The sequence below is a fragment of the Diabrotica undecimpunctata genome, chromosome 6 (assembly GCF_040954645.1).
Source record: "Diabrotica undecimpunctata isolate CICGRU chromosome 6, icDiaUnde3, whole genome shotgun sequence".
Classification (NCBI taxonomy): domain Eukaryota; kingdom Metazoa; phylum Arthropoda; class Insecta; order Coleoptera; family Chrysomelidae; genus Diabrotica; species Diabrotica undecimpunctata.
The window spans coordinates 2,321,752-2,345,389 of NC_092808.1; the positions used below are offsets into that span (position 1 = coordinate 2,321,752).

A 23,638-nucleotide genomic window follows, 5' to 3' on the forward strand; every position below is an offset into this window, starting at 1 on the left:
TTGCAAACAGTTCAGTTTGTGGTTATTTATTAGGTAAAATTGAGCAACTTAAAACTAGAATTCAGTATGTCTAACAAAAAGCTAAAATTAGCTCATTTTAATACACGTTCTTTGTTTCCAAAATTTAACGTTTTCTTAGATCTGGTAAATGATCACAGCTTTGATATCGTTTGCCTGTCCGAAACTTGGTTGACGTCGGATATCTCAGATCAGAGTGTATACATTCCGGGTTTTAAAATAATTCGTAAGGACCGTGGTTCAAGAGGTGGTGGAATCGCTGTTTTTGTACGTGATTCAATCATTTCAAAGTCAGAACTTGCTGACCTTCCCTGTCCATTAGGTATCGAACAAATGTAGATTTCTGTGAAAATACAGAAAACAACATTGTTAGTCGGTGTTATATATAGAACTGAGGCGTGCAGGATGCTAAATTTCATACAGTATTGTGATGATACTCTTTCTCATATAGTACCTCAATTTAATAATATTATTGTAACTGGTGATATCAATGTTGATCAGCTAGTAGATAATCAAATAAATTATTGTTTTCAGTCTTATAATTTTGTTCAATTAGTAGAGGAACCTACGCGCATAACTAACAGTTCACAAACATTGCTCGATGTTATTTATACAAATAAAAGTGAACTCATTAAACATTCAGGCGTTTTAGATCATGAACTATCTGACCATAGAGCAGTGTACTGTGAATTTGATTTAGATATTAATTACAAAACAAATTTTTTAAAGATATATAGAAATTACAAAAACTTTTCAATATCTTCTTTTAACGCAGATCTGGAAAAAATGTCATGGGATAATATACTGTACGAAAATTTTATAGATAATAAAATTCGAATTTTCAATGATATGTTAGTTTCGCTGTTTGATAAACATGCTCCCTATGTTGAATCAAGAATTACAAAGCCACCTGCTCCGTGGCAGGTGGCTTTGTAATGTGATTAACACCCACAATACAGAATATGATGAAAACTCGTAATGCTGCTTTAGCCAAATATAAGAAAACTAAAAACGTCTTAGACTATAGTTACTATAAAGATCTTCGAAACGCAGTTACTAACGCAGTCCGTTTGGAGAAGAATGGTTACTTAAATTATCGGTCTGCTTCTTTGAATAAAAAAGATCTTTGGAAAGCTGTGAGGCTATTCAAAATTGTAAATAAACCAGTTATAGAGATCCCTCAGGAGCTTAAAGATCCTATATCTATAAATAATTATTTTACATCTGTCTTTAGCCCTGTAAATTGTTGTCCTGAGACAACCCAATGGTATCAGTCAAATATTTTCAACCCAGATATTATTTTCTCGTTTAAAATGGCCACTATTGATGAAATTAAATCACTTATATTAGGGTTAAAATCGGAAGCTGTTGGATGTGATAATATTTCTGCAAAGATGCTACAACTCTCCCTTTCTATTACTGCTCCTTATATTACGCACATTATAAATTGTTGTTTGGAGGTAGGATATTTTCCGGACACTTGGAAATACGCTTTGGTAAAACCACTGCCCAAATCAAATAAACCTGAATCACTTAATGATCTTCGCCCAATAAGCATCCTACCGGGACTGTCAAAAATTTTAGAAAAGGTTATCTATAAACAGATATACGATTATATTTTCAGAAATAATGTAGTTACGTGTATACAATCAGGCTTTAGAAAAGAGTTTAGTACAACGACCCTGCTTCTTGACTTAACCGATAATATACTTCGATCATTTGATGAAGGAAAAGCAACCTCAGTCATCTTGCTTGATTTTTCTAAAGCCTTCGACACTATTGATCACGCTCTTCTGTGTGCTAAATTGAAATATTTTGGATTTGATGATACCTCCTTACAGTTTTTCAAATTTTATTTGGTAAATCGTTATCAAAAGGTCATAATCGATAATAGTTCATCAGAATTTGCATCTGTCAATTCAGGGGTGCCTCAAGGTTCGGTTCTTGGTCCTCTTCTTTTTTCAATATATATATCCGACCTGTATAAATCTTTAAATAATCTGAAATTGCACTCTTTTGCAGATGACACACAACTGTATTTCTCTTTTGAACCTAACTCTGTAAATCAAGCGTCACAAAAAATAAATCAGGATTTGGAATCTATTTGTACTTACTCCACTAGACATAATCTTAAACTGAATGCTAAAAAATGTAATTCTTTGTTATATTGTTCAAAAAATTATAAAGCCACTGTTCAGGATAACTTAAAACTAATTATAAAAAATGAACCTCTAAAAAATGTTAATAGTTGCAGAAACTTAGGAGTCATATATGACTGTACGCTACGTTTTCAAGAGCATGTCACCCTTTTAGTAAAAAAGTGCTATTTAGTTATGCGTCAACTGTATAGAAGCAAAGGCATTTTAAACTTTAAATTGCGTAAGTTACTTTGTGAAACTATGGTTATGTCAATTCTTAATTATGGGCTCTTGGTATTTTACCCTTGCTTAGATCAAGTTACGAAATTGAGGTTGCAAAAAAATTCAAAATAATTGTTGCAGATTTGTTTTTGGCATAAGAAAATATGATCGTGTATCATGCAAAATTAAAGAACTTCAATGGCTAACAATAGATAATTTATACAAATATCACCTCGTCTCATTGATATATCGAATTATTTCGTCGTCAAATCCTATTTATTTAAGGAACAAATTAGTATTTCGTGGAGACGCTTATAATCTGGATCTGAGATATCCTCATAGTCTTATGCTGCCAAGATATAGACTAGCTATTTTCCAGCGATCGTTTACTTACAATGCTGTTTTAGTGTTTAATAGTTTAACAAAAAATTTAAGAGGTAAATCTCTTGATTTCATGAAGCGGCATTATAAGAAATTTTTACTACAATCGCAGTAACGTTATTATTATTATATAGTATATTGTTGTCGTAATTGTTACCATTAGAATTTTTAGATTTTTTTTTGTTTTTATTTATCATTAATATCATTTATCACATAACATCACAAATTATTTTCTTTATCTTATTTTTCTAGTAGCCACATGACTATTTCTACCATTTCAATATTATATTATTATTTATGTCAATTTATAAATAATTTTTTTGTTTCATGTTCTACTTATTTCAAACTGATTTTGTGAACTTGAGGTTAAGTGGAGTAGCTCTAGCTAGACTTCGCCTCATGTATCTCTTGTTTGTAAATTTTTACAGACTAAATAAAGGCAATTTATTATTATTATTAAATGACTTCATTTTCGTAAAAGTAGTTTTAGTCATTGCTATTCTACGTTTCATTTCTATGTCTGGATCTAGTTGGTCCGTTATCACAGTTCCCAAATATTTCATTTTGTGGGCTTTCTCAACTTGGACTCCGTTTAATTGAAGCTTTGCATCGGGATGTTTGTCACGACTAAACACTAAAAATTTGGTTTTGTTTGAGGTTATTTTTATGCTCATTTCCTCTCCTACCTCGTGAATACGATCAAGCAGAATTTGGAGACCTTCAATATTATCTGAAAGAATTACTGTATCGTCTGCATATCTAATCACATTAAGTAGTTTCCCGTTGATTTTTATTCCATCTAGCTGTCTCGCAAGTGCTTTTTTTAAATAAATGGTCCCAGTAAACATTAAACAATCTTAGGGACAAAATGCAATCTTGTCTGACTCCTCGTTGTATGGAGATTTCATCGTAAAAGTTATCTCCAATTTTTACGATAGCCGTTTGATTCCAGTACAAATTTTTAATGACACGAATATCCTTGTCATCTATTCCGATATTTTTCAGTATCTGCATTAATTTTACATGCTGTACTTTATCAAATGCCTTTTCGAAGTCCACGAAACATGCACATACATCTTTTCTTTGGTCACGGCATTTTTGTAATAGGATGTTAAGCGCCAAAAGTGCCTCCCTGGTTCCCATAGCATTTCTGAAACCAAATTGGGTATCTTCGAGATCTTCTTCGCATTTGCGTCTAATTCTGTTGTGAAATATTTTTAGGAAAATTTTAAGAATGTCGCTCATTAGGCTAATTAATTGATATTCTGGGCATTTTCGCGCATTGTATTTTTTAGGTATTGTGACAAAGATGGATTTAAGCCATCTGTGGGAATCACTCCGGTGTTATATATTGAATTAAAAAGTCTTACTACTACTTTTATGTTATCATCCTCTATTAGTTTCAGCAACTCAGTTGGTGTATCCTCTGAACCACAAGCTTTTCTAATTTTAGCATTATTTATAGCGTGTTCTACCTCGCATTTCATAATTTTTGGGCCGTTAGTACAGTTTTGGTAGAATTCGTCAATATTATTCCTGTCATCTTCAAACAACTCTGATATATACAGCTGCCATTATTTTCTTATTTCGTGCTCATTTACAATAATTTTATTATTATTGTCAACGAGTACAGAGGGAACTCGTTTTTTAAATATGTCACTCATTTCTTTTAGTTCTTTGTGCATATTAAATAAGTCGTGTTTAGATATTACATCCTCCATTTCGACGCACCTTTCTCCCATCAATTTTTCTTTGGCTAACTTGATCTCTTTTTTTATTCTTCTCTGCAGGTGTCTATATTCTGTTTCATTATATTTTATCAGTCGACGTTGTTCCATAAATTTCAAGATGTCATCTGTCATCCATTTATTTTTCTTGATTAAGTTTTTTCTATAATCATTGTTTGTGGAGATTTCATTAACTTGGTTTTTAAATTCACTCCATAGTTCTTCTGGATCTTCTAGTTGTTCTCCGATGTTTTTTATTGTATTGTTAAATTCTTTTTTAATGTTATGTTTTATGTTTATATCGTCAAAGTTAAGTAGGTACATTGGTTTTTGGTTTTTGTCGTTGAATTCGTTTTAACCTTAGTTTAATATCTGCTACAAGTGGTTGATGATCAGATCCAATATCTGCCCCAGAAAATGTAGTGACTTTTTTGACGGCATTTCGGACACGTTCTTTACAAGTATATAGTCTATTTGATGTCTTGAGGACTCAGGGTTATTCCAATCATCAAATGGGGCTTTCCAAGTGTATAGTCGTCGCTTGGGTAGTTTATACCCATATGCAATGATCATATCGTTTTCTTTACAAAATTCATACAATCTCTGTTCTCGATCGGTAGGTTGTTATAGACCATAAGGACCTACAGTCTGACCTCGTCGACCTTCTCCAATTTTTGCATTGAAGTCGCCTATAATATATAAAATTTCGTGTTTATTAAGTTTCTGTAAGATGTCTTGGATCTGATCATACAACTTTTCGATTTCATCGTCATTTTCAATCTGCAGTCGTGGCAATAGATTTAAAGTATGTTAGTTTTAAGTGGTTGAGTATTTATTTGGAGTAATATTATTCTATACGAGACTGGTACCAAATTGGTCACATATTTACTCAGTTTTGATGTTACTAATATCATCATCATCATTGGCTCCACAACCCATGGTGGGTCTTGGCCTGCTCAAGGATAAGTCTCCATTCTCTCCTATTCTTCGCCTTGGCTTTCCAGTTTCGTACTCCCAACATTCTCAAGTCTTCCTCCACCTAATGTTACTAACATACCTACACCATTTTTGTAATGCGGGTCTTCTGTACTGTTACCGGAATAATATAATATACTTCCGTTCTTTTTACATGATTCTGACTCTGGCTATTTCATTTCGCTGATTCCCTAGGTCTATTTTCATTCTTTTCATTTCTTGAATTACGTTGTCAAGTTTCCCAGCCGCAAATATACTTCTAACATTCCATGTGCACATTCTAAAATTAGCTTTCTTTATTTTTCGCGTGTTTACGACCTGAGAGGCCTCGTGGTATAAATATGTTTCTCCTCTCCTGCCGAATCTTGGTCTCCGCTTTCCATGATTAGTAACGGTTTGCAATTGCAGTGTCAATTCTATGGTGATTTTCCTGGAGGTACTCTATAAGCCTTTAATGCAGTGATGTCCCTTTGCCTTTTGCATTCTTATGCCGTTGACCATTATTTATTGATTCATCCGCCTTGGGGGCCGATTTCTCAACCCCAGGACAAAAGAATGCCCTGGCACTCACCAACTCATCCGCTCTAAGCCATTGGTTAGTAAGTGGGGGATTGCTTATACCAGCACTCGGACGTCAGAGCCTCATTTTTGATCTAGCAGGATGTACCGGATGACCATAATCAAGATCATTACGCGGGCAGGTGAGGTTGACATTTGGATAGGAGAGGCTATACGTTGAGCATCACTATCCCTTGCATCCCATTCTTATCTGTATCAAAATAAATCTCCTTCAAATTATCTTCTAATGAAATAGTACATGTCCTGAAGTAGCCTCTGATTTTCATAGATGCTAATATATTTTTTACTTTTGTCAGATGAAATATTTTAGAATTAACATTTTAAAGTTGCTTTTCAGCAGGAATTTTAGAATAAAAACGAACTTATATATATTTTTTTTATTATCGGTTCTGCTTGCTTCTATAGGTATGCAAATTCTCATTAATTTCATTGTTCATACAATTGTTCATTTTCAAGTATATTTTTGCTCAAATCACAACTTTTATTTGAAAATTTATTGATATTTACTATTTTCGAAGAGACGTAAGGGTAAAAAGGAGTTATGAAATTGGTAGTGACCACTATCTACTAGAAACCACATTCAAAAGCAAAAGACAAGAAATAAAAAGAAATGAGAACATAAACAGAAAACACAAATAAATAATAAAAATTTATAAACTAAGGGAAGAAACAACGAGAATAAGATACTCAGAAGGACTAGAGAAAGAGATGGACAATGAACATGAAATAACAGAAACAATAGAAGAAGAATGGGGAAAATTTAAAAATGCGATGATAAAAACAGCTAAATCAATATGTGGAACCACAAAAAATAACAACAGAGGGAAACGAACATCTTGGTGGAACGATGAAGTGAAAAGAGATATAAAAGAAAAGAAGAAATTATGGAAAGAATACATCCAAGCTAAAACACAACAAAAATATGAAAATTATAAGAGACAAAGAACAAAAGTTAAAGAGATAGTTAAGAAAGAGAAAAAGAAAAGTTGGGAAAAACTCGGGGAAAAAATGGAAGAAAACAGCACAGAAAACGTAAAATTATTTTACAGAACACTGAAAAACCTAAGAAGCAACAAAGAAACGAAACTGAAACAAATAATGGACAAGGAAGGAACAATAATAAACGACGATAAGACAATAATGGAAAGATGGAGGGAACATTTTCAGCTGATACTGAATGGAAATCAAGCGAATACAATGGAGAAGGAAAGCCACAACACTAGAGTTTTCATGAGAAACACGGAAAATCCAGAAACTATAGAAAAAGAAGAACTGGAAGAAGCAATAAGAAAGATAAAGATTGGAAAAGCACCAGGAAGCGATGAAGTAGCACCAGAAATGATGAAATATATAGGAGTAAAAGCAAAAGAAAAATTGTTATACATATATAACCTAATATGGAAGAGAAAAGTAATACCCAGAGAATGGACAAATGCAGTAATTATACCTATATACAAGAAAGGAAACACAAGAGACTGTAGGAACTATAGAGGTATATCACTACTATGTGTAGCAGCAAAAGTATACGAAACCATAATAGAAAGGAAAATTAGAACAGAAATAGAACATAAATTAGAGGATGTACAAAGTGGATTCAGGAAAGGACACAACACACACCATATATTCACCATGCAACAAGTAATAGAAAAAGCCTTAAAGAAAAATAAAGAAATACATCTGAGCTTTATAGACATGGAAAACGGACTCGACTCAGTCAAAAGAAAAGATATATGGGAAAGCCTAAAGAAGAAACAAGTAAGTGAAGAACTGATAGAAGCAACAAAGAGTATATATATGAAAACAACAAATACAGTAAGAATGTTAAATATACAGTCAGAACCATTTGAAACAACCCAAGGAGTTAGACAAGGGGGAAGTCTTAGCCCAGTACTATTCATAAATGTAATAGATGAGATAGTGAAAGAATGTAAGAAAAAATTCAAGAAATACTGCATCGGTTGGAACAGAATGCAAATGATAAATGCTGAGATGTGTATGTTTGCAGACGACATAGTATTAATTGCGGAAACTGCAGAAAAACTGAAATACAACTTAGAGAAATGGAACCTAGAAGCAAGCAAATACAACTTAAACGTAAACAAAGAGAAGACTCAAATAATGAAAATATCAAGGAAACAAGGGAAGGAAGATCAAATAGAAGTAATGATAGACCAACAAAAAATAATACAGACAAATTCATACAAATACTTAGGAACAGTAATCAACAACAAAGGAGACATCGAGGATGATCTTAACAACAGAATGGAAAACACAGGAAAACTATTCCAAGCACTAAATAGAGAATTCCTTAATAACAAAGAAATATTAACAAAGACCAAGATGACAATATACAAAACAATATATAGACCTACAGTGACATATGGAGTAGAAAATTGGATATTAAACAAAAGACATCAGAGCAGAATTCAGGCAGCAGAGATGAAATACCTCAAAAGAACGATAGGAGTAAAAAGAACTGATAGAATCAGAAATGAAGAAATAAGAGAAAGACTCAAAATCAAACCGATACTCGAGTCAATCAAAGAGAAAAAATTGGCATGGTTCGGACATCTAACCCGGATGGACAATAATAGACAAGTAAAAAGAGTGTGGGACGCCAAACCAATAGGGAAGAACAGAAGAGGAAGACCCATTAAAGAATGGAACAGTGACATCTCGCAGATACTGCAGAGTAAGGGTAAGACTTGGCAGGAAGCAACACAGATGGCATCCAATAGGAAGGAATGGAGAAAGATCGTTAAGAGCTAGGACACCTCAGAAGACTGTCAAATATTGTAATTTAATGAATTGTATTGTAAACGGCCCAACACCGAAAGGTACAAATGGGTCTACTGATTAAGTAAGTAAATACTATTTTCGATTGATCAGCGTAAGAAAGCGTAAAAGTATAATATTATATTCTTATTGTTGCGAATCGATAACAGTTTGAATTCATCTAAAACGAGAATCAAGAACAATCGTTCTTCTTACACAAGATTATTTGTGTGAGAATTATGCCGTATAATTTCTGTAATAATATCAGTAATACTTAAGTTTAAACAATCATACACCCCAAAACTATTTATTGTGCTAAAGGTACAACCCACTCTGTTATTTTATTAACATAAACAGGTTTATTTTTACGGATATATATATATATATATATATATATATATATATATATATATATATATATATATATATATATACGAAAAAACCCTCTGTATAAGTAGACATTGTAAAGACTACGACCGTCAATTTATATTTCTAAAGTATTCAACTAGTGAATTCAGAGGTTTAATCGGTCATTCAGGTTGGCAAATAAAAAAAGAAGTCAACTACTTCATAAGTTTATTGAAGACGTTTCGCTTTATATTTCTAAAGCTTCATCAGTTCTCTAAAATATAACAAATGACATTGAGTTTATTAGAAATACAGATATAGTTCATAACTTACAACTCAATATGTAGTATGTTATCGATGTTATCATATCTACTGTACACTTTACTCCTTATTTAAAACTAACTTAACCAAAAAAGAAAAAACAAAAAACAAAAACAAAAAACACACAAACTTTGCGTGATATGCGAATCATACGCACACATAGTAACAGATTGGGCACTACGTGGTACAGGAAAGACATGGCGAGCAACCGGTTCTTAAATTACCACTCTACACACCCAATAAGATACAAACATAACCTTGTACAAGCTCTTAGCTTTAGAGTACATACGTTGACCCATACGCGGTACAAGAGGGAATCCTTGGATTTACTCAAATCCATTCTCATTGATAACTCTTACCCCATATCCATCATTAACAGATATCGTTTCTCTAAAAGCTATGGTCATTCTATTTCGGAAGCACCCAACGGTGCAATACTAGCCTCCATATCCAATAGCATACAGACAAACATTTCCCCGTTAACCCCAAAACCAGCCACAAAATATGCTTCTCTTCCCTATTTCCCACAAATTACGAACAAGCTTACTAAACTATTCAAAAACTTACCCGTCAAAATATCCCTAAAAAATACTAAAACCATTGGAAAGTTATTCTCCAAGTCTAAAACTCCACTAAGCTCGTTAGAGCACACTAATGTTGTCTATCAGATACCTTGTTCAGAATGCAACTCCTGCTACATTGGCCAGACTAGTCGATCTCTTCTAGGGCGTATAACTTCACACAAAAGCGACATCAGACTTTCCAAACCCTCTTGTGCCCTTGCACAACACGCCATTTCCACTAAACATCACATTGATTTCACAAATACCAAAATACTGGCGAAACAAAACAACCATCAGAAACGCTCCTTTATTGAAATGTGTGAGATCCTCAAGAACTCATCGGCAATAAACAAAAGAACCGACATCGACAATTTGAGCCAGGTTTACCACTCTCTCATCTTACGAAATAAATAATACCAATTATTCTTCAGTTAAAAGTTGGCGTATTTTTTGTTCAAAATAATAACAAAATTATCCCCTATTTCCAAGTTTCATTAAAACATAAATTAAAAAATAATATATCAAATATTTCCGCCATATAAATTCCACCTGTCCAACTAATTATGCAATGTCCCCTGTAGAAGTTCATAATTGTCTCAAACCTTGGAATTTGGTGACACATGGCCCTTACAAAAAATTTTCGGTATCGCGTCAAGTAGTTTGCTTAGATGCAATAAATCAGATTTTTGTTGGTCTTCAGTGGAGAACCATCTAAATGAAGCCAAATGTTCGTTTAAAATATATATATATATATATATATATATATATATATATATATATATATATATATATATATATAATAAATGTTTATCATAGATAAATCGATTTCTTTAATTAAAAAAGAAACTTCAGATAGAAACATTTTGTGTGTTTTTTCTTCCGTATTGTGTGTCTTCTCCAAATCGCCAATTCCCGTCTTACTACCGCTAGATACGGGATATTTTATGGAATTACATTTTAAAAGGTTTACCAAAAAGTACACTAACGCCACAAGTTTGTATATTTCCAGTTAAGCAACAAACGACTCGGCTGCTCGGAGAGAAGAGTAGCGCAGAGGGGTAGCTACCCCCGTCGTGTGTAAAAAGCGCGAGCGGGGAAGAGGCAGAAATCAATATGAGGGACGGCTTTAGGAGCGCAAGTCTGAGGTTCCCAGTTCTCTCTCGGAACACCAGTTTGGCTACGTTCCGCTTACTTTTTGCACGGAAACGAAAGACCGAAAAACTTTTTCCACTCATGTGATTTGGTCTGGCGTGGCGATTTTTCCGAAAAACCGATCCAAAAATCACGATCGTACAGACTTGTATCACATAAAGCACAATTGCACCCTCTAATCTGTCAGTTTGTTCGTTTAAAAACCACGTGTGTTACTGAACCAGTGCCAAAAATAGTTTTTAATAACTTGTTTTGTGATTGTACGTTTTTTAAATATAGTTCTCCTCTGAGGATTGACTTCTGAGTGGTCTGGATCCATTCTATTCTTATTTTTTCATTTAGTTATTCAGCATGCTTCCCCGTAACACACACTTTACATCTTCACCATTTTTAAGACTGTTTCATTTTATAGCTTTCGAGATTCACTACGGTAAATACTTTTGCACAGTTTATCCCTTTTATAAATATGTAAACTTGTTTTCGAGCTACGAGCTCATCACGACATATGTTTACAAAATGATGGTAAACATTTTTCAGTTTCATTAGCATAACAACGCAAGTGGGGTTTGTTGAAAATAACACACGATATTTTTAAGCTGCTGTTAACATACATTTACTCAGTGTTCGTAAAATATGATATAAATTTGTTGATTTCTAATATAGGATACATAAAACAAATTAACTATTCACTCTAAAATTAAGTATAGAAAGCTAGCAATAAACTAGTAAAAGTCTACTTTATTTAAAGTGTTCATACTATAGCTCTAGTTGTCTTTGACAATATTATAAAGTTTGAATAAATTATTGTTGTAGTTTGTTTATGGTCTCGTGGGAAGTATTGTTTATTTTAGTTCTAATTTTTTAATTGTTTAATATCTTCCAGTTTGGTTTTATAAATAATATTTTTAAGATGCCCACACATAAAATAATCCATGAGTAATAGTTCTGGTGATCACGCTGGCTATTCAATGTGTCCAAGTCTACTAATTCATTTGTTTCATTACGATGTCTACGTACAGCTGGTTTGTACTAGGGAGGCGCATTATCCTAAATCATAAACTTTAACCAAACATCTAGGATTAACTGCACTAAGGATTATTATGTATTAAAGTTGTTACGAGATCTTCCTATGGTTCTTATCCGTTACGAATGTTGGACAATAACATGGCTATTTTGACATTGTTAATTGCTGCCCTAAAAATCCGGTATTGGTCAAGGCAAACCATCTTCTTATGTTATGAGGCCAGCACATTATTTTTTTTCATGGACCTCTTTTTCCATGCACCTTACCTTGAAGTAGGTCATATCGTTGTTCATTATGCATGATTTAGCCACAGTATTCTAGTTTGCGACGTTTTATAGTTTCTGTGTAGCCCTTTCTACCCTTTCTCTGTAGAATTAATTCGTTGGTAACTTTGTCTATTCAGGAAATTCTCAACTTGCATCCATAGCACCACATATTAAATGCCTCAAATCTCTTCAGTGCTTCAAATGCTTCGTTTGGTCAATGACTCTACTTTATATAGAAGAACGGAGAATACGTAGCATTTTATTAAACAAACTTTTGTTTTCAAGTTTATAAAATGACTGTCAAAAAATTTTTTCATTTTGACGAAAGCTGATCTTTTTTTGATGCCTGTCTTAATTTCCATCGAGTGTTCCCACCCTTCATTTAATTTTGCACCCAAATAATAAAAATTCTTTTTATAATACTTAGCAGGATCTCTGTATTCTACAAAATATGTATTACATATTTAAGTCTTAATCTGTCACATGCCTTTTTCAAGTCAATGAAGTCTATGAGCTGATTTATTCATTCTTGTAAAATTTTTAGTTCATAGTAGTATTTAGCAAATTGATACCTCTGTAGTTGTTTGGTTGTTTCTTATCATCCTTTTCGAATAATAGATTAGCTAGCTTTTCCTCCATCCTTTTGGTATTTAATTGTGTCTTGTTATCAGTAGTAATATCCCTAGGACATTGATAACAGACGAGATAATGTCGTGACAATCGAAAGCTCGTTCCTTGGTAACAGCACGAAGCCGAAGCTGAGTTGAGAACGAGCTTGAGAAATTTGTCATGAAATTATGAGGCATTCATCAATGTCCGAGGGATATTCGGCGGATAATTTTTCGAAAAAAAAAATCATAACTCAACATAACGAAACATTTATTTATTAAAAGTACAGTTAGTGAAACTACAATAATTAAAATTTAAGTTAACATTAGATTCGTTGCTGGGGCATGTGGTGGTGATTTTTAGAATTTATAACGTGACAAAGGCGAAAGTGATAATAATACAAAAATTATTAAAATGTTTTTATTCACGACTAAACTCAGTAACTAATTTCTGCAATAAATAATATAACTTTTTATAATATTTTCTTTTGTCTGAGTTTTTCCAGGTTGTGAAAACTTTTTATAAAGCGTAATACAACAACACTAAATATTTAAATTTGAATATCTACTTGGAGATGAGACTTATGTGTTCCTGCTTCTTATTTTGTTATCAAATATTCACAGAGATTGTATCGTTTCAACATCAAAACCTTACCATGGCCTAGCTACAGTCCGGATTTAAAACCAATCGAGAAATATAAAAACGGTTGTATCGGCGTAATTTTATACCTCAAAATGCTGAAGAGCTCTGGCACAGTGTACAACAGGTATGGGAAGAGCTGTCTGAAAAAGACAATTTCATTATTCCTTTCACGCATATGGACCGAAAACTACAAGCTGTTATCATTGCTTATGGAGATATTCTTCTTCTTCTTCATGTGCCATTTCCTCTAAGAAGGTTGGCAACCATCATGGCAATTCGCACTTTCGATACCGCTGCTCTAAAGAGGTCAGCAGAAGTGCAGTTAAACCAAGCTCTCAAATTGTTTAACCAGGAGATGCGTCTTCTTCCGCGACTCCTTTTACTCTATCTAGGGAGATATTACAAAATATTAATTTTACTTTTACATACCTAAATTTAGTATACTTTTTGCTTTCTTTCGAGAGATTCTTGTTCCCTCCATTTTTTATTAATAGAAAAACTGTGGTTCTGCTTATTTTAAAATGTTTAGCTGCCTCTGATAGTGCCCAGTTATCTTTTAATTTGGTTACAATTCTTTCTTTAATATACACTCATGGACAAAAATATCGAATATTTTGGAATTTTCAAATTTTTGTTTTTTCAAAATAAATTCTGGTCAAGCAAGTCGTTTATTGTAAAATAGAGTTTATTTTACCAATGTTTAATTAACAATTTTAAGTTTTTATGCAGTGAAAATTGTGAAAAAAATAAATGTTTAATATTAGGTAAATAAGGTTATTTTACTCTAAACTTAAATGATAATTTAAATTGCTTAAACGACTGGTTTAAACTGAAAGAAGTGCATGATCAGTAACGAGTATTCCCCTCTTTAGCTCTTATTACTGCTTGCATCTTTCTCAGCATGCTTCCAAGTAAATTTTGGACATATCCTTCTCTATCGTATTTGGAACGGGATTTTGTCGTATGCTACATTTTAGGTAATCCCACATGTGCTCTATTGGATTTAAATCCGGGCTAGACGGTGGCCAATCCAATGTTTGAATTTGGACCTCATCAAGATAATTACTCACTATGGCAGCGGCATGTGGTCGAGCATTATCGTGCATTAACGTGAATCTTTCATATTTAATCTAACCAAGATATAACAAAACATGATCTTGCAGGATGTTTTAAACGTAAGAATCACCAGTCATCCGTCCAATCACTTCCACAAGTGCGGTATGTACCTCCCAACTAATACCTTTCCAAAGAATTATGCCATCAACTCCAATACTAACAGTCTGGGCGAGACTGCAGCTGGCGAATCGTTCTCCAACTCTTCTTTAGACGTATTTTTGACCATCTGGCTTCCATAATAGGATTCTGGTATCATCAATGAAAAGAACGTCTTTCCAGTTATCGATATTCCACTAAATATGTGTTCTTGCAAATTCCAAACGACGAGCTTTATGATTTTGGAGACGACGTGGAACCTTGGCGGGGTGTCTGGGCTTTAAATTTGCATCTTTTGATCTTCATCCAACTGTTTGTGAATTTACATTAACTTGTCTAACATTTAATAGCTCATTTCTGAGGTGCATCAATGTCAATGAACGATTTCGTGTAGAATTAAGAACCAAAAACGGTCATCAATTGCGGTTGTGCACCTTAGGCGTCGTTGACCAGGCCTTCGTACAAAATTTCCTGTTTCGCTGTACCTTTTTAGAGTATTCGAAACTATAGATTCAGTTCTGCTGAGACATCGTGCGATACCTTTTTGTGCATATCCTTCCTCGTACAAAATTACAATATGTGCTATTTGGAATTCATCGCAGTGTCGAATTGGTGGGATACTTGTTTTAAACTTAGTTAAATTAAAACAATATTTAATTAAACTTAATAAATTAAACTAAAAATAACCGAAGTAGTATGATTTTTCCTTTACGTGAAGAAGGATTTTTATGATAAAATGTACGAATAACACTAACCACTGAATAGACGTCAAAATAAACATCAAAATATTTCAAACCAGTTGAGTACACCAGACTACTATATGAGTATTATCAGTAATCTAAAATTATTTTGAGATAATGTGACTACAAAAAAAAATTGAAAAATTAGTTGTTTGTTTGTTTATTTTATTATTTGTTTGTCATAATAAACATAATATAATGTCAGACCAATCAAATACACTGCTTAAAATGATCAAATATTACTAAGAGTCGTATGAATTCTTTTAGGAATCAGCTGTACCTAACCACATAATAACCTGTTAGCAAGGAAAATGGTATTCACCAATATTTATAATATTGACTATTATCAAATGGGTACCATTTTCATTATAGAACATTTTTTAATAAATGGTTTCTGTACTTATAATATTCTGAAAAACTTAACATTTCCCTATAAATTCACACTATTTTGCGATTAGCTGTTTACTTTTAGGAAGTTAATTCGTAAAAATACAGAAGTAATAATTTTCTACAAATATTTGTTAAAATATGGGTTTAAGCAAACTTTACAATGACGATATTAAATATATACAGTAAAACCTCCCTTAACCGAAACCTTTTTAACCGAACCCTTGTGTAACCGAAATGGCTGAGTTTCAGTAATTTCGTTAATAAAAAGGTAAATTTTTATAGCAAAACGTAAACAGTTCCATTAATTTCACTCACCGATTGATGCCTATGTGTGTTGGGAAATCAAAAAAACCAAGAGCTCTAAAATATATTTCCGAAAAAGCACTTCCAGCTTTTTATAGAGGCCAAAAAAGCTCATGGATGTCAACCACTTTATGTTCAGAATGGTTCGAACATGAATTCGTCCCAAGTGTAAAATCCTTTTTAAAATCAAAAAACCTTCCCATCAAAGCATTGTTGCTTGTTGACAATGCGCCAACTCACCCTCAAAATCTGCAAAATGGTCAGATTTTTGCCACCGAATGTCACGAGCTTAATTCAGCCGTTAGACCAGGGAGTAATAGAGACATTCAACAGATATTATAGAGGAACATTCTTAAGACATCTTTTATTACAGAAGACAAATGAATCCAAAAGTGTTGATTCTCAATCTTTAACAATGAAACATGTTGTTTATTGGTGTGCTGAGTCGTGGGCCAAGATCAAATCTTCAAATGCTGGAACAACCTGTTTGATGGAATTTTGATTGACGATCCTGAAGAAGAAAATGGTAAAGAAACGACAGAAAAAATTTAAACTTTAATAAAAAATTTTGCCGGGATGTGAAGAAATTAACCAAGAAGAGAAACGTAAGTGGTTAGCAGCCGATCACTCAGAAAGTGAATTCATCGACCAGGACATCATTAATATGGTTCTTCATTCAGACAACCTGAGCGTATCAGACGACGAAGATGACGATCCAACAGACAACAGGCAGCACAAGACCGCCGACTCGCGCTGCCTTCAATGATTTTCAATGCCGTAGAGGTAAGAACTTTATACAGTAGGCCTAATTAGTAAGGGACACGACTAGGTTCTTAATTTTTGTTATCTTTGCATAAAGTTTTGTCCTTTTCAGATTGCTTTACGTTTCGTCGAACAATCGAATGAGGCAAACTCATGACGTTCTGAAAATGAACGATGAAGAGATATAGCTGCAAAACATCGTTGTCAAACAAAAACTCAAAAGAAAATAGAAGATTTCTTTAAAAAAGCATGTTAAACTTGTTCATTTTCCTTACTTTTATTACTTTATTCTGTATTTACTTATTAGAAAACAATACGAAATCACCTCATAGTATTTTTTAATACTAATACTTTGACCAAGAATACTATAAAAAACAATTTTATTTTTAACCGAAATTCTTGTTATCCGAAACGGCCTTCCCCCCAAATATTTCGGTTAACGGAGGTTTTACTGTACTGTCATAATTGCCGCGTCATTCAGCTTGGTAACTAGGTCACTTCAGAGCCGTATGTTTATGTGATTCCATTGCTTATCTAAGTTAATCCAATACAAAATAAAAGTTCTGCCAAATTAAACCGACGATAAAGTAACTTTGCAAGTGCCAGAAAAATGAATGCATACATTTTTTGCTAGATTCAACAACGTACTTAACAAATTCATCTTTCCTAGTTTATGTCTTCTCAGCAGCTTTAAAAATGTCACGTATAGTTCATATTTTTACCACGACGACAGTCAATCCACCAAAAACTACGGTCTTATAGCTATCACATCTTGTTTTTCTCATATCTTTAAAAATTCTTTGATGCTATCCTGATTAATACAACATACGAAAATGAGCAGGAGTTTGAAGTTAGTAAATCATCGTCTACAATCACTTAAACTTTAATGAAGGGATTTTTTACTTTTCTGACTTAAAATAACATTCCGCTAAATTTTTTATCGTTCGTCTCAGTAGAGCTGTATAAATCACAAACATATTGTAAAAGTTTGCAACTGAACAAGATTATTTATTTAGAAAGAAAGACTCTATTTTATAGAGTTATATCTAAGTTTTTACGGAAAAAACATATTGATTATAAACTTTTTGCTTAAGACACATGAGACACATGGGAATTGAACTTCTTAGAATATGGTTTAGTTTGCCTATTGAGATGGAAAGCATTTCGTTTTGTACTCTTTTGTTTTTTTTTATACTTTTTAAACTATCTTTAATTGGTTCATACCTTCTTTCTTCGCTTTCTCTGAATCTTCTTGATTATTTCAAAGTTAACATCAAAAATGATTTCTTCAATGTTATGAAGAAACATTTATTTTTTCCATATATTACCATCCACAAGGAACCTAAGTTTCTGTAGTTGGCTGTATACCATATATTAAAATTTTTTTAATAAAATCCTTTATAAAAAGGTATATAAAAACCCAGTCGGGCTATGTTAAATAGACAAAACGTTTTCGAAATAAGTATTCCATCATCAGTGTCAGGTTAATACATGAATGTAGCCACTAAATACGGGGGAAAAACCCTTTAAAAATTACTAAATGAAATTTAGTTTACATTATGTCTTGTTTAAAATTAAGATGGTAAAGTTACCGTTGGATTGGTAACATGGCGACATATGACTCTACATTAAGTTGCAAGTCCTGAGACGGTATGTCTACGAGGACTTTATGAAAGCCAAGCTTCGCGTTTGCTCCATACTTGAATAGCTCAGGGGGTATACCATCTTCTCTATGGGTTTTGTTGTTTTTTAACCTTTTTATTGCCTTGGCAACTTCCTCTTCTGTATTATTTTTCTTCCTCTCATCGTCTACGTCTCCACTGTGGTCATTTATGTCAGACACTTCGGTTGCCTATATTTAATTTCTCAGCAAAATTCTATGCCCATCTCTCCACTATTTGATCCGGCTCATTAATAATTTCGGCTCCCTTACTTTTTATTATGGTTATTCTAGGTTAAAATTCTTTACTGTTGTGGTTCACATTTTTATAAAATTTTCTCGCTTCGCTTTGTGAATTAAGCCTTTCTAGTTCCTGTAGCTGGTTTTCTAAAAGTCGTTTTTTCTTTTGTTTTAGTATCTTTTTCTCTGCTTGTCTCATCTGTTTGTACTCCTCTTGATTTTATCTTGTCCTTCTGTTTTGAAGTTTCACATACGCCTGATTCTTTTTTTGAGTTGTCTATGCGCATTCCGCATCATACCATTCTGTCCCCTTCCTTTCTTGTTTATTTTTTCCTAAAACTGTTGTTGCTACTTCTTTCAGGATATTTTCGCACTCATTCCAGTAATTATCTATGTTTTCAACAGTACTACTTATTTGGTCTTCTAGTTTTTCTTTAAGTTTGTGTTCAAATTTTCTAACTATCTCAGGGTTTCGTAGTCTGTTCACCTCGAATGTATCTTCTTTGCCTCCTTTACTTTTTTTTGCGTTAGAGATTCGTGCATTTAGTTTAGCCTGGACCAAGTAGGGATCGGAGTCAATGTTTGCTCCACGTCTGGTACGTACATTCATAACATCGCTGTAATGTCTTGCGTCCACAACAACATAGTCAATTTAGTCAAAGTGCCTTTGTGTATATTTTTACGCTCAAAGCATGTGCTGGCTATCACCATATTCATTGAGGCAGCAAGGTGTATTAAGCGTGTTCCATTGGTGTTCGACTCGCTATGGAGGCTATATTTTCCAATCGTTTTTTTTTCCTATTTTGGCGATGAAATCTTCAAGTACTATTTTTATATCATTTCTAGGGCAGTTCTGTATTATTTCTTTCAGTTTTTCTAAAATTCGTCCTTTTCTTCGTCTAGCTTATCTTCTGTGGGTACATGGGCATTAACTATCGAATATTTGAAAAATTTTCCCCTAATTCTTATTTTGCATATTCTGTCGCTTATGGCTTCGAAGTCTATTACTAGGTGTTTCACTTTGCTGCTGACTATGAATCCTGTTCCAAGTTTATGCTTTGTTGGGTGGCAGCTATAGTACATTGTATATTTCTTTTTCTCGTATATATTTTTTCCCGTATTCACCTGCTCTTTTTTTGTTCTTCAGCTTTTCAAGTATTTTACGAACATTTATATTAAGTTCTTCATTTGTGGTAATTTCTGGTGTTTCTGGTTCCAGCGTCGTTTTCTCTTCCTCTGCGAAAAGTTTGTTATGTAATTAATCCACGTATCCTTTTCTATGTGTTTTGGTTCTAAGCTCCTTTAACTCCGTTTTTGACCTCTTATGAACAGCCATATTTCCTTTTGCAGATCGTAAAAATCATGTTCCTTTTCTTTTGAAAACATTCAGATCCGTACTACGTTGGTACTTCAACCAACTTTAAAAATAATTAAACTGTTAAGTACTTCTAATTCTTAGAGTTTAGTTCTTAACTTTTTTTAATATATAGACTATAGAACGCATACACTCTAAATAAAACTTACCTAAACTTTTATCGCTACTAAAATAAGAACAGTAGGAACGATAACGCATTAAATATTTGATATACTTTAAAACAAGACCAATATACCAATGCCAGAAGGTACCTAGACTCGCTTAGTGATCGAGGACGAAACGATTAAAATATCATAAAAAAAAATAATGTAGCGAGAGTCCACGCGCGCCTACTGCAAAGTTAATCAGGAGTAGGGAAAAGCTCCTGATAAATAATCCTGGTATAATTAAAAACTATTTGCAAAGAGGTCAAAATATGCTACAAATGTAAGAATCTTTTACAAAAGCGTCCTTTACTTTCTATAATGTAAACAATAGTTCTTAAATTTCGACAATACCTTCTCTCATAAGGCATTTATCTTGTATTTCGTATTAGTTTCTTTGTTGGCGAACGTTTAACCACTTTAGAGACTTTAACAACCGAGAAATGCTTACAATGCGCTGATTGCTGTACTGAGGTTAATTGCTTCTTTTCTGTGTAAATTTCAAGTACTGGAATTCTCTTTGTAGTATTTTCGGTTTAAGAAACGGGAATTCTCTTGAAGGGCCTTTTTCAATAAGCTCCAAACTGGAAAATTGAAGTATTTATAATCCTTATATAAAAAAGTTACAAATATTAAAGCTACTTATTTTGCTTACAATCGATGTTAACACTTAATCAACGCTGAAGCTTTAAAAAATAATTTATCTCTCATAATTTTTTGTCATTGAACGTCACTTGCTGAAGAATTACGAATAATACGAAATTACCAAACACAAAAATACCTAATCGTAATCTGTCAATCACAACAGCAATACATTGAAGCCATATTTGCAGACACGCTTTCAGCTTTCAGACAGAATCTTTGGCTCTAAATAAAGCACATTTATCATGTTTATTTAACGGAAGATTCTGCTGACTCAAAAAATGGCGGGAGAGCTTAACTGGTATTAAAATATTTCGTATTCGTTTTTGGAAAGTTTCAATGGTAGATAGAAGTATTCGCCAACAGACATTTAATATATTGTATGTTTTATAGAATATTATACATTGTAAATATAATACACGTTTTTAAGTAAGGCCTCAACTTTTACAAGCATTATTTATCATCATCTGTCAGCAAGGTGATTTATTTACCCAATATTATTCAACGGCCAAACGGCGCAATATTTATCCATTACTAGTGCGTCACGACACAACATTGTAACATGCTCAATTTTTCAAAGTACCTCTTTGTGTTTTCATGCATTTTTTCCATTAGCGTCGATAACAATCTTTGGACCAAACACCCCCCGGTTGAGGACTCCACTACAGATCGTATCAACTGGGTCATTTTATGCATACGATTTTATACGGTTGAGCACTAATACGCGACATGGAGCCGGTGTGGCCACAGTGCACAGAGAGTGACAAAGAAAAAAACTGGTATATCCGCATTGATATGCAATATAAAAAAACCTATTTTCATATGCTAATAATAGCAAATTTAATGAACAAAAACGCATGAAGAAACTTATTGTTGTTGGCAAAATAAATATACAGAACATCATATTTTTCACAACAAAATTTTGGTATTGAATGAAAAAAAGAAAATATAAGAAAAACGTATGTATATAACATAGTTAACCTCTTCAGGGACGGATTAATTCTTTGAATGAAAAAAGTCAAACATTTTTCTATAATTTCATTTTTTTATATATTCGTATGTTAAAAAAAATATTGTTAAATTTAACATTCTAAAAGTCAAGAACAAAAACGTAGACATATATTGTCTATGGGCAGATGATATATTGTAAAACGATTCCATGCATTCTGGGCAGACACTTTCTTGACATGCATTTGCTTGCATCTGTATCTTGCTCTGCGTTTGCAATTGCTGTCATGACATTGTAGTGGAATTTTTGTAGTCCATTTTCATTGAATAATGTCACCCTTAATTTAAGTGAACTTTAAGTGCAACATAAGTCTACGTCTTTTGCTTTATTTGGAGCAGAATTTGCGAATGAGGGCCTTCGTCGTTTTTTTGCATTTCCATTTAGAATAGAATAGAATAGAAATATACTTTATTGTGACTGAAAATTGTACAATTTTGTGGACAAAGCTTACAAAAAGTCAAAAGAAATAATAATAACAATTTAAATTTACTAAAATTATATAAATCGTCAATATCACAGAATCACAAAATAAAAGATAATAAAATATACAATCCATTGCAAAATTTAATTAAATTGCAAATTGCATAATAAAACCTTACGAACTAGTTAACGAATAAGTTTAAGTTTCTGCATGTGATACATAAATATATTTATTATTTACGTTATTTCGTAAACCGGAGACTTTAAGGGGAAAAATCCTAAAACCCGTCGATTTTTATTTTTAAATAAGCTATTCGTAAAAATACATTTTTATTTTTGACGTCATCTACGTGAGCGTGATGACGTCATTGCTAAAATTTTTAAATAGAAAGGGGGGTATTGTAATACATCATTTGAAAGGTCTTTTAAATACCTATTCAGCTATATCAATATGTCTAAGTAATTAAAGTTTGTAATTGTTTAAAAAAATAATTAAATTTTTATTATTACAATAAATATTTATTAAGTATTATTCAATAAATACAACGAAACCTAAATTAAGTGCTTAAATTGTTTACCTTCAGCTAAAATACAATGAGAAAGGCGTGCCGCGAACTCTTCTCTAACATTCTCTAAAACTTCCGGAGTTATTTGAACAACCACATTACGTATTCTTTCTTTCAGTTCATTAATATTTTGTGGTCTATTTTGATACACCTTACTTTTTAAATATCCCCATAAAAAGAAATCAAGAGGAGTCAAATCAGGTGACCTAGGCGGCCATTCTATTGTTCCTCTTCGACCTATCCACCGATTTGGAAAGACGTTGTTTAAGTAGTTGCGTACCAAGACAGCATAGTATGGAGGCGCACCATCTTGCTGTAGCAATAGATCATTTCTGATTGGAAACAATGGGTTCAATTCTGGAAGCAAGAAATTTTGAAGAAATTCTAAATATCGAGGACCTGTTAAGTTTTCTTCGAAAAAGTATGGTCCAATACA

At 32.9% G+C, this 23,638-nt stretch overlaps 1 long non-coding RNA gene across 1 annotated transcript in view; it reads left to right on the plus strand.

Moving 5' to 3' along the window:
* The first annotated feature begins 11,268 nt into the window (after positions 1-11,268).
* Positions 11,269-23,638, plus strand: part of LOC140444707 (uncharacterized) — a 210,201-nt gene continuing 197,831 nt past the window's right edge. Inside the window, exon 1 of the long non-coding RNA XR_011951324.1 lies at positions 11,269-11,506. This is a non-coding gene — a long non-coding RNA (uncharacterized lncRNA). The remainder of the gene's footprint in view (positions 11,507-23,638) is intronic.